The following is a 10,812-nucleotide window of genomic DNA, read 5'->3' as shown; positions in this document are numbered from 1 at the left end:
ACCATAGACACGAGCATCAGCAACAGAATACAAGAGATGGAAGAGAGAATCTCAGGTGCAGAAGATTCCATAGAGAACATCGGCACAACAATCAAGGAAAATGTAAAATGCAAAAAGATCCTAACTCAAAACATCCAAGAAATTCAGGACACAATGAGAAGACCAAACCTACGGATAATAGGAGTGGATGAGAATGAAGATTTTCAACTCAAAGGACCAGCAAACATCTTCAACAAAATTATAGAAGAAAACTTCCCAAATCTAAAGAAAGAGATGCCCATGAACATACAAGAAGCCTACAGAACTCCAAATAGACTGGACCAGAAAAGAAATACCTCCCAACACATAATAATCAGAACAACAAATGCTCTAAATAAAGATAGAATACTAAAAGCAGTAAGAGAAAAAGGCCAAGTAACATATAAAGGCAAGCCTATCAGAATTACACCAGATTTCTCACCAGAGACTATGAAAGCCAGAAGATCCTGGACGGATGTTATACAGACACTAAAAGAACACAAACTCCAGCCCAGGCTACAATACCCAGCCAAACTCTCAATTAACATAGATGGAGAAACCAAAGTATTCCACGACAAAACCAAATTCACACATTATCTCTCCACGAATCCAGCCCTTCAAAGGATAATAACAGAAAAAAAACCAATATAAGGACAGGAACCACGCCCTAGAAACAACAAGAAGGTAATCCCTCAACAAACCTAAAAGAAGACAGCCACAAGAACAGAATGCCAACTTTAACAACAAAAATAACAGGAAACAACAATTACTTTTCCTTAATATCTCTTAATATCAATGGACTCAACTCCCCGATAAAAAGACATAGACTAACAAACTGGCTACACAAACAAGACCCAACATTTTGCTGCTTACAGGAAACTCATCTCAGAGAAAAAGATAGACACTACCTCAGAATGAAAGGCTGAAAACAATTTTCCAAGCAAATGGTAGGAAGAAACAAGCTGGAGTAGCCATTCTAATATCTGATAAGATTGACTTCCAGCCCAAAGTCATTAAAAAAGACAGGGGGGGACACTTCATACTCATCAAAGGTAAAATCCTCCAAGAGGAACTATCAATCCTGAATATCTATGCTCCAAATACAAAGGCAGCCACATTCATTAAAGAAACTTTAGTAAAGCTCAAAGCACACATTGCACCTCATACAATAATAGTGGGAGACTTCAACACACCACTTTCACCAATGGACAGATCATGGAAACAGAAACTAAACAGGGACACAGTGAAACTAACAGAAATTATGAATCAAATGGATCTGGCAGATATCTACAGAACATTCTATCCTAAAACAAAAGGATATACCTTCTTTTCAGCACCTCATGGTACCTTCTCCAAAATTGACCACATAATTGGTCACAAAACAGGCCTCAACAGATACAAAAATATTGAAATTGTCCCATGCATCCTATCAGATTACCATGGACTAAGGCTGATCTTCAATAACAAAATAAATAATAGAAAGCCAACCTTCACGTGGAAACTGAACAACACTCTTCTCAATGATACTTTGGTCAAGGAAGGAATAAAGAAAGAAATTAAGGACTTCTTAGAGTTCAATGAAAATGAAGCCACAACATACCCAAACTTATGGGACGCAATGAAAGCATTTCTAAGAGGAAAACTCATAGCTCTGAGTGCCTCCAAAATGAAACTAGAGAGAGCACACATTAGCAGCTTGACAACATACCTAAAAGCACTAGAACAAAAGGAAGCAAATTCACCCAAGAGGAGTAGACGGCAGGAAATAATCAAACTCAGGGGCGAAATCAACCAAGTGGAAACAAGAAGAACTATTCAAAGAAACAACCAATCAAGGAGCTGGTTCTTTGAGAAAATCAACAAGATAGATAAACCCTTAGGCAGACTCACTAGAGGGCACAGGGAAAGCATCCTAATTAACAAAATCAGAAATGAAAAAGGAGACATAACAACAGATCCTGAAGACATCCAAAACACCATCAGATCCTTCTACCAAAGGCTATATTCAACAAAACTGGAGAACCTGGATGAAATGGAGAAGTTCCTAGACAGATACCAGGTACCAAAGTTGAATCAAGATCAGGTTAATGATCTAAACAGCCCTATATCCCCCAAAGAAATAGAAGCAGTCATTAATAGTCTCCCAACTAAAAAAAGCCCAGGACCAGATGGGTTTAGTGCAGAGTTCTATCAGACCTTCAAAGAAGATCTAATCCCAGTTCTTCACAAACTATTCCACAAAATAGAAACAGAAGGTACTCTACCCAACTCATTCTATGAAGCCACAATTACTCCGATACCTAAACCACAAAAAGACCCAACAAAGATAGAAAACTTCAGACCAATATCCCTTATGAATATTGATGCAAAAATCCTCAATAAAGTTCTTGCTAACCGAATCCAAGAACACATCAAAACAATCATCCATCCTGACCAAGTAGGTTTCATCCCAGGGATGCAGGGATGGTTCAATATACGGAAATCCATCAACGTAATCCAGTATATAAACAAACTCAAAGACAAAAACCACATGGTCATCTCGTTAGATGCGGAAAAAGCATTTGACAAGATCCAACACCCATTCATGATAAAAGTCTTGGAAAGATCAGGAATTCAAGGCCCATACCTAAACATGATAAAAGCAATCTACAGCAAACCAGTAGCCAACATCAAAGTAAATGGTGAGAAGCTTGAAGCAATCCCTCTAAAATCAGGGACTAGACAAGGCTGTCCACTTTCTCCATACCTATTCAACATTGTACTTGAAGTCCTAGCCAGAGCAATTCGACAACAAAAGGAGATCAAAGGGATACAAATTGGAAAAGATGAAGTCAAAATATCACTTTTTGCAGATGATATGATAGTATATATAAGTGACCCTAAAAATTCCACCAGAGAACTCCTAAGCCTGATAAACAGCTTCGGTGAAGTAGCTGGATATAAAATTAACTCAAACAAATCAATGGCCTTTCTCTACACAAAGAATAAACAGGCAGAGAAAGAAATTAAGGAAACAACACCCTTCTCAATAGTCACAAATAATATAAAATATCTTGGCGTGACTCTAACTAAGGAAGTGAAAGATATGTATGACGAGAACTTCAAGTCCCTGAAGAAAGAAATTAAAGAATATCTCAGAAGATGGAAAGATCTCCCATGCTCATGGATTGGCAGGATCAACATTGTAAAAATGGCTATCTTGCCAAAAGCAATCTACAGATTCAATGCAATCCCCATCAAAATTCCAACTCAATTCTTCAACGAATTAGAAAGTGCAATCTGCAAATTCATCTGGAATAACAAAAAACCTAGGATAGCAAAAACTCTTCTCAAGGATAAAAGAACCTCTGGTGGAATCACCATGCCGGACCTAAAGCTTTACTACAGAGCAATTGTGATAAAATCTGCATGGTACTGGTATAGTGACAGACAAATAGACCAATGGAATAGAATTGAAGACCCAGAAATGAACCCACACACCTACGGTCACTTGATCTTCGACAAGGGAGCTAAAAACATCCAGTGGAAGAAAGACAGCATTTTCAACAAATGGTGCTGGCACAACTGGTTGTTAACATGTAGAAGAATGCGAATCGATCCATTCCTATCTCCTTGTACTAAGGTCAAGTCTAAGTGGATCAAGGAACTTCACATAAAACCAGAGACACTGAAACTTATAGAGGAGAAAGTGGGGAAAAGCCTTGAAGATATGGGCACAGGGGAAAAATTCCTGAATAGAACAGTAATGGCTTGTGCTGTAAGATCGAGAATTGACAAGTGGGACCTCATGAAACTGCAAAGCTTCTGCAAGGCTAAAGACAAAGTCAATAAGACAAAAAAACCACCAACAGATTGGGAAAGGATCTTCACCTATCCTAAATCAGATAAGGGACTAATATCCAATATATATAAAGAACTCAAGAAGGTGGACTCCAGAAAGTCAAATAACCCCATTAAAAAATGGGGCTCAGAACTGAACAAAGAATTCTCACCTGAGGAATACCGAATGGCAGAGAAGCACCTGAAAAAATGTTCAACATCCTTAATCATCAGGGAAATGCAAATCAAAACAACCCTGAGATTCCACCTCACACCAGTCAGAATGGCTAAGATCAAAAATTCAGGTGACAGCAGATGCTGGCGAGGATGTGGAGAAAGAGGAACACTCCTCCATTGTTGGTGGGATTGCAAGCTTGTACAACCACTCTGGAAATCAGTCTGGCGGTTCCTCAGAAAATTGGACATAGTACTACCAGAGGATCCAGCAATACCTCTCCTGGGCATATATCCAGAATATGTCCCAACCGGTAAGTAGGACACATGCTCCACTATGTTCATAGCAGCCCTATTTATAATAGCCAGAAGCTGGAAAGAACCCAGATGTCCCTCAACAGAGGAATGGATACAGAAATTATGGTACATTTACACAATGGAGTACTACTCAGCTATTAAAAAGAATGAATTTATGAAATTCCTAGCCAAATGGATGGACCTGGAGGGTATCATCTTGAGTGAAGTAACACAATCACAAAAGAATTCACACAATATGTATTCACCGATAAGTGGATATTAGCCCAAAACTTAGGATACCCAAGATATAAGATACAATTTACTAAACGCATGAAACTCAAGAAGAATGAAGACCAAAGTGTGGACACTGTGCCCCTTCTTAGAATTGGGAACAAAACACCCAGGGAAGGAGTTACAGAGACAAAGTTCGTAGCTGTGATGAAAGGATGGACCATTTAGAGACTGCCGTATCCAGGGATCCATCCCATAAGCAACTTCTAAATGCTGACACCATTGCATACACTAGCAAGATTTTGCTGAAAGGACCCAAATATAGCTGTCTCTTGTGAGACGATGCCGGGGCCTAGCAAACACAGGAGTGGAGGTTCACAGTCAGCTATTGGATGTATCACAGGGCTCCCAATGGAGAAGCTAGAGAAAGTACCCAAGGAGCTAAAGGGATCTGCAACCCTATTGTCGGAACAACATGATGTACTAACCAGAACCCTGGAGCTCTTGTCTCTAGCTGCATATGTATCGAAAGATGGCCTAGTCGGCCATCATTGGAAAGAGAGGCCCATTGGACTTGCAAAATTTATATGACCCAATATAGGGGAATGCCAGGGCCAAAAGAATGGGAATGGGTGGGTAGGGAAGTGGGGGGCGCTATGGGGGACTTTTGGGATAGCATTGGAAATGTAACTGAGGAAAATATGTAATAAAAATATTAAAAATTTAAAAAAATGGAAAAAAAAGAAAATTGCTAATGCCTTTTGTTCTTGTAATTCTCATTTTACTATAATCCAAAATTATGATATTGATTTGATTGTTGGCTCAGTGTTTTATTTTAAATTTTGACATAAATACATTTTTTTCTAATTCAATATTTTGTGATTAACAACTAGTTAAGATGCATTGTGGTCAAAATATATGACTGGACAAACTTGATATGAAAAATATCTTTGTACATAAATTTTCTCCCTCCCCCTTTTTCTCCTTCCCTCACCCCTCTCTGGATCACTTTTATTTCTGTCTGTTTGGGGTGAGTATTTCATGAACATCTAAATATAGATTGTTCTATTGTGAACAGAAATTGAGTCACAAGCCTGCAGATTTAATCCTAACTTGTGCAATTTTTTCTTAATCTCTTTCTTTCCTATATTATCCAAGACTGAGAGATGCCTCAATTTCTTAAGCAGGCCCCTTCCCCATTTATTTCATATTTCTAACATTTTAGTGGAACTGAGGACATAGGAGAATCAGGGATGCACTAGTTTGGGTAAGTGTATGGGTTTGTTTTCAGCTGAGTACAGGACATGCACCAGGATGTTCCGTACAGCAAATTCTGTATAAGTGAGCCCAAACTCATGTAAACAACGCCTGGGATGGATTAGCTGGCTTTCCACTAGCATAACAAACTCCAAGAGGGAAAATCAACTTACAAAGAAGCATATTTTGGTTCACAGTTCTGAAGGTTTTGGTCCATGAGTGGCTTCATTCCTTGCCTTTGGGCCTGCAGTAACAGTTATTCTAGAAGAGTAAGCTCCTCATGGGAACAGGAATGAAAGAGAGAGAGAGAGAGAGAGAGAGAGAGAGAGAGAGAGAGAGAGAGAGAGAGAGAGAGAGAGAGAGAACAATGTCTCTCTTTTCTTTGCAAAGCAGGCCTCTAATGACCTAAATCCTGTCAGCATCTTGCTCTTCTGATTTTTACAACCTTCCAGTCATACCAACCTAAGGCCCCAGTGTAAGCACATGCTGTTTTCAGGGACATTCCAGATATTTCCAGTGAACTATAGCAAAGATGACATGACCTCACACAATGGTGGCAGAGAAAATAAACAGCCTTTAGGCCACTTTAGTGAGGCCTCCTTCTGACAGTATGAGTTTCACCTTTCAGCCAGTTTTCCTCATAGTAGAAATATGATTGAGTCAGCTGCAGATATGACACCAATACCAACAGAGAATTTGTATCCTACATTCTCAGTGGAAGTTCTACACTTTTGATGACAGCCTTCCTTTTCTAAAATGCCCATATCTTTTCAGACATTAGCACACTGGTGTACAGTCACTGGCTTATTCCATTTTATATGCTCCATTTACAAAAACAGTGTTTCCTAGAATTTCAAAAATCATAACAGAAATAAGGAACATGGAGGTCACAGGGTTCTCTGGAGAAAAGAACCTGAGGGATATCTATAGCTACAGAGAAGGAGATATATTGCTAAGCAATGGCTCACGTGCATCTGGAGGCTTTGATGTTCAATAATCTGTCATCAGCTAGCTCAACGACTGGGACATTGAGATGGTCTCAACCCAAGTGTCTGAGAACCAGAGTTCATTGGTGGTGACAATACAATGATAATAGTTACCTTCCTGGATAAGTGTTTTGTCAAATTAATGAGTAGTGGTAATAGCTTACCTCTGGTTTATGGCTACACACAGCAGAAGTAAAGTTTGCATATGTTAGTTAAATGAATGAACTGCTCTGCTGTGTTTGTTAATGACAGCTCTGGTCCCAGGACTCTCCATGTCCTTACTGCCTTGTGGTTGACTCATGCACAGTCTTCTCAGCCAGGCTGCCTGAGATGTCCTGGATTCTCCACGAGCTCATATTCATGCACTGGATCCCATGCTGAATTTCAAATATTCTTCATTGAAATTATTTTCATAACAATTTCTGTGACTGGATAAGGAAAAATGCAAAAGACAACATTCATTATTATGTTAGGTAAAAAAAAAAAAAGAAAAATATATACACTGGCTAAATATTACCGACAACCTTCTTCTACTTAAAGAAGTAAGCACTATTTCATGACAAGAGACATCAAGCCATAGTGTGGGTACCATGCTATGTATCAGTCTGAGAGTAATTCTTCAATTAAAATGGAAAAATTGGTTTTCCAAACTTCCCCTTTGCTTTATTCCTTTTCATCTGCTAGCTCTAATGACTGATGCATTCCTGAGTCTGTTTTGTTCTCCTTCCAGACAAATGAGAAAGCCATATCCACAGCTATCAAAGGATTACTTTCATGTGGAAAGAAATCTAGCTCACAATTATTGGTACTTGAAATAGATCCAGATTAGCACTCCTTTAAATACTTAAAAATTGCATAAGACCCTAAAGAACTTTTATGTGTATGTCAATATTTACCAAATAAAAAAATCAAAACTAAGGATCGTATAAAATTTATTAATGCACTTACAATCATGCCATTGCTCTAAGTACATAAATAGCATGTTACAAAAATAAGTTTATTTTCAAAATAATGATAATTGGATGAGAAGAGTGCCACTATTTTACATTTTCCAAATGTCTTTCATGCCTCACCTAAAAGAAACAGTTAAATTCTCACATCTGCATCTATTTATTTTTTTATTATCTACATACATTTATTATTTAGCTCCATCCTATATTTTGTATATGCTGGGAAACACTGGATATTTGAACAAGGCCACTACAGTCTCTGTATTATTAAGAAAAACTTAAAAAAAAAAAAAAAAAAAAGCCGGGCGTGGTGGCGCACGCCTTTAATCCCAACACTCGGGAGGCAGAGGCAGGCGGATTTCTGAGTTCGAGGCCAAGCCTGGTCTACAAAGTGAGTTCCAGGACAGCCAGGGCTACACAGAGAAACCCTGTCTCGAAAAACCAAAAAAAAAAAAAAAAAAGAAAAACTTCCCTTTGTAGATCCTCTGCAAGTGTCAGAAGAGGTTCTAGGGTTCAGTAAAGCTTCTAAAAGCGTTGCTTTCCACATGCACTCCACTGCAATGTACATAATTTTACCATGCTCTTTTTATATGTCTTTGAGAAAAATCAATTATATTTTATTCTTCAGTTAAACAAGCAGTGTATGAAAATCTGACCCTTAGAGCCTTAGAGAGGACGATATCCAGTAGAATGATAACCTGAAGAGGTTGATATTCATGAGTCTTTTATGAACTGGCAGGAAGAAGTAAATTCCAAACACAGGCACTTCCTAGAAGCTGGCTGCAACCCCTTTATCTTTAATTCTGTGACACAAACCAGAATGCCAGCACCAGAACATTGTCATGGAAATGTCTTGTTGTCATGGAAACGTCTTGTATCTGTTAGGTTTACTTTCATTCTTTAAGTAACTAATCTGAATGCTTTAGCCTTTAATCATGACTGGGAGGTAAGTCCTTGAAAAATACTCCTGATCATGTTGGAAAAATTGTCATTTTGTATTATGCAAAGATGGGCATTCATCTGAATGCCTGAAATATCTTTCAGGAAGTGGATGTGTGATAAATAGTATATTATAAACTCAGTGATTGTCTGCATCTACAATTACTGATTGTAATTAGTGATTGTTTGCATCTACAAAGAATGAGTTCACCTTTTTCTTTTATTATTTTTTATTTTATTATTCAGCACGTCAATGAGTGTATGCATACTTACATCCATACATTTTCTTGTGGGCATACTTGTATTCATTGAATCATTTGTTGCTTTTGTGGGAAACTTGTCTAAATAATGGCACCCACTATTCCTGCAATTGGTATATGTATTTGATATTTCTCCTGTTATTGTGATAAAATACCTTAACAAAAAAGACTTTTTTTTTTTTTTTTAGAAAGTTGGTTTTGGCTCACAGTTCTAGGGTATAGTCACCAGGCTGGGAAATAACAGTAGCTGGAGCTGAAGGTGGCTGATCACATTGTATCCACAAGCAAGAAGCAGATATTGTGACTGCTGGTGCCTGAATCTCTTTGTATTCAGACAAAGCATGACCCTTGCTCATGGAATGGTACCACCCACATTTAGGACAAATCTTCCCACTTTAATTAATCTAATCTAGATAATCCAAATAGGTATGCCCAGAGATTTGTTTCCATGTTGATTCAAAATCCCAGGAAGTTGTAAAGATTAACTAACATGCCATACAAAGTAGATTACAAAGTCTCACTCTTTTGAGTTCTATGCTTTGGCCCAGAGGAGAATGCAAAGAATTTGGGTGAGTTAAACATAACATCCATTACACTGCTGTACATATGAGAAAAAATGGAAAGGAGAATAAGAAATGATAGTGAGTAATATGAAAATTTTAAACAGAGGCAGGGAGAGGAATGCAAAGGTATTTGAGCACACAGAGTGGGGGGTAACAGAGAGGGAGACAGAGAGGGAGAGAGAGAAGGAGAGGGAGAGAGAGAGGGAGAGGGAGAACACAGAATGCATTATGGGAGTGATCATAAGAGGGGAAGTGGCCAGCAAAGAATGTGGCAGAGAGTTTGAGTAGGGGTGTTTTAGGAGCAGGAAGTGGATTAAGACGTATAGGAGATCATAAAGTAGGGTGACACACAAAAGGGGGACTTTTGATTTGTCTTTGTGTTGGTAAGCCAAAGGGGGTTGTATATGTGTATTCAGAAGTATGGTATGACCTCACTTAGGTTTGGTTTAGAAGTCAGCATAAAATGTAGTAGGATCCTGAGTGTATTTTGAAGATGGAAAGAGCCAGCCAAGAAATTATTTGCAAAGTGTATATTCAGCAAAGGAGAAAGAAACTAAAGATGGGTTGGAACAAAGATACAGAAGCATGTATTGACATGGTTGTGGGAAAGGGCTGAATCTGAGAGAGTATTTTATTAGGTTTCTGATACTTCATGTCTGTCTCAGGTTTTTCAGTAAGCAGACAAAATAAGACTCCAGGTACTTAGATATTCCGTGCCTCTTATGCACCCAGGGAGACTGAAGGACAACAATAAAAAAGCTTTTTATTAATAGACATAGGGGCTAGGCAACATATTTATGATCTGTCTGAATTTTGTTCTCTCAAACAGGACTTTCTTTATGGAAAATTTCCTAACCCAGAAATAAATCTTCATAGAATCTCCACCTGAATTCAAACCCCAGTTGTGTGCTAATTCTGTAAAATGGGAATAGCAGAGGATGACATTGGATTATTGTAGGGAGTAGATGAGCCCTCCCAGAATATTGTATTGGTAGCCCTGCTATTGTTTCTTCAAACTTGAATCTTGAAAAACAGGTCAAAATTTTGCTATTACTTTGCTACTATTATATACATATATTGTATACCACTGGAATTAAAAATAAAATGACATGATAGGGAACTAAGCTTAGATGGCATGTTTCTCAATATCTGTACATTAATTAAAGTTATAAAAATAGTATTACTTAGAAGAAAGTGTATTGAAATAGCTGATACCAAGAGACATTTACACATTGTGTACCTGTTTCCCTAAAGAAGTCACAATTGTTTGGAAGATCCTGTGGACTGAATGGCTGGCTAAACTTTCTATTAGTGGTCC

This window comes from Mus caroli, unplaced genomic scaffold (genome assembly GCF_978045245.1).
Source record: "Mus caroli unplaced genomic scaffold, Mus_caroli_1 scaffold_9, whole genome shotgun sequence".
Taxonomy (NCBI): Eukaryota; Metazoa; Chordata; class Mammalia; order Rodentia; family Muridae; genus Mus; species Mus caroli.
This window is presented reverse-complemented; position numbering follows the sequence as displayed.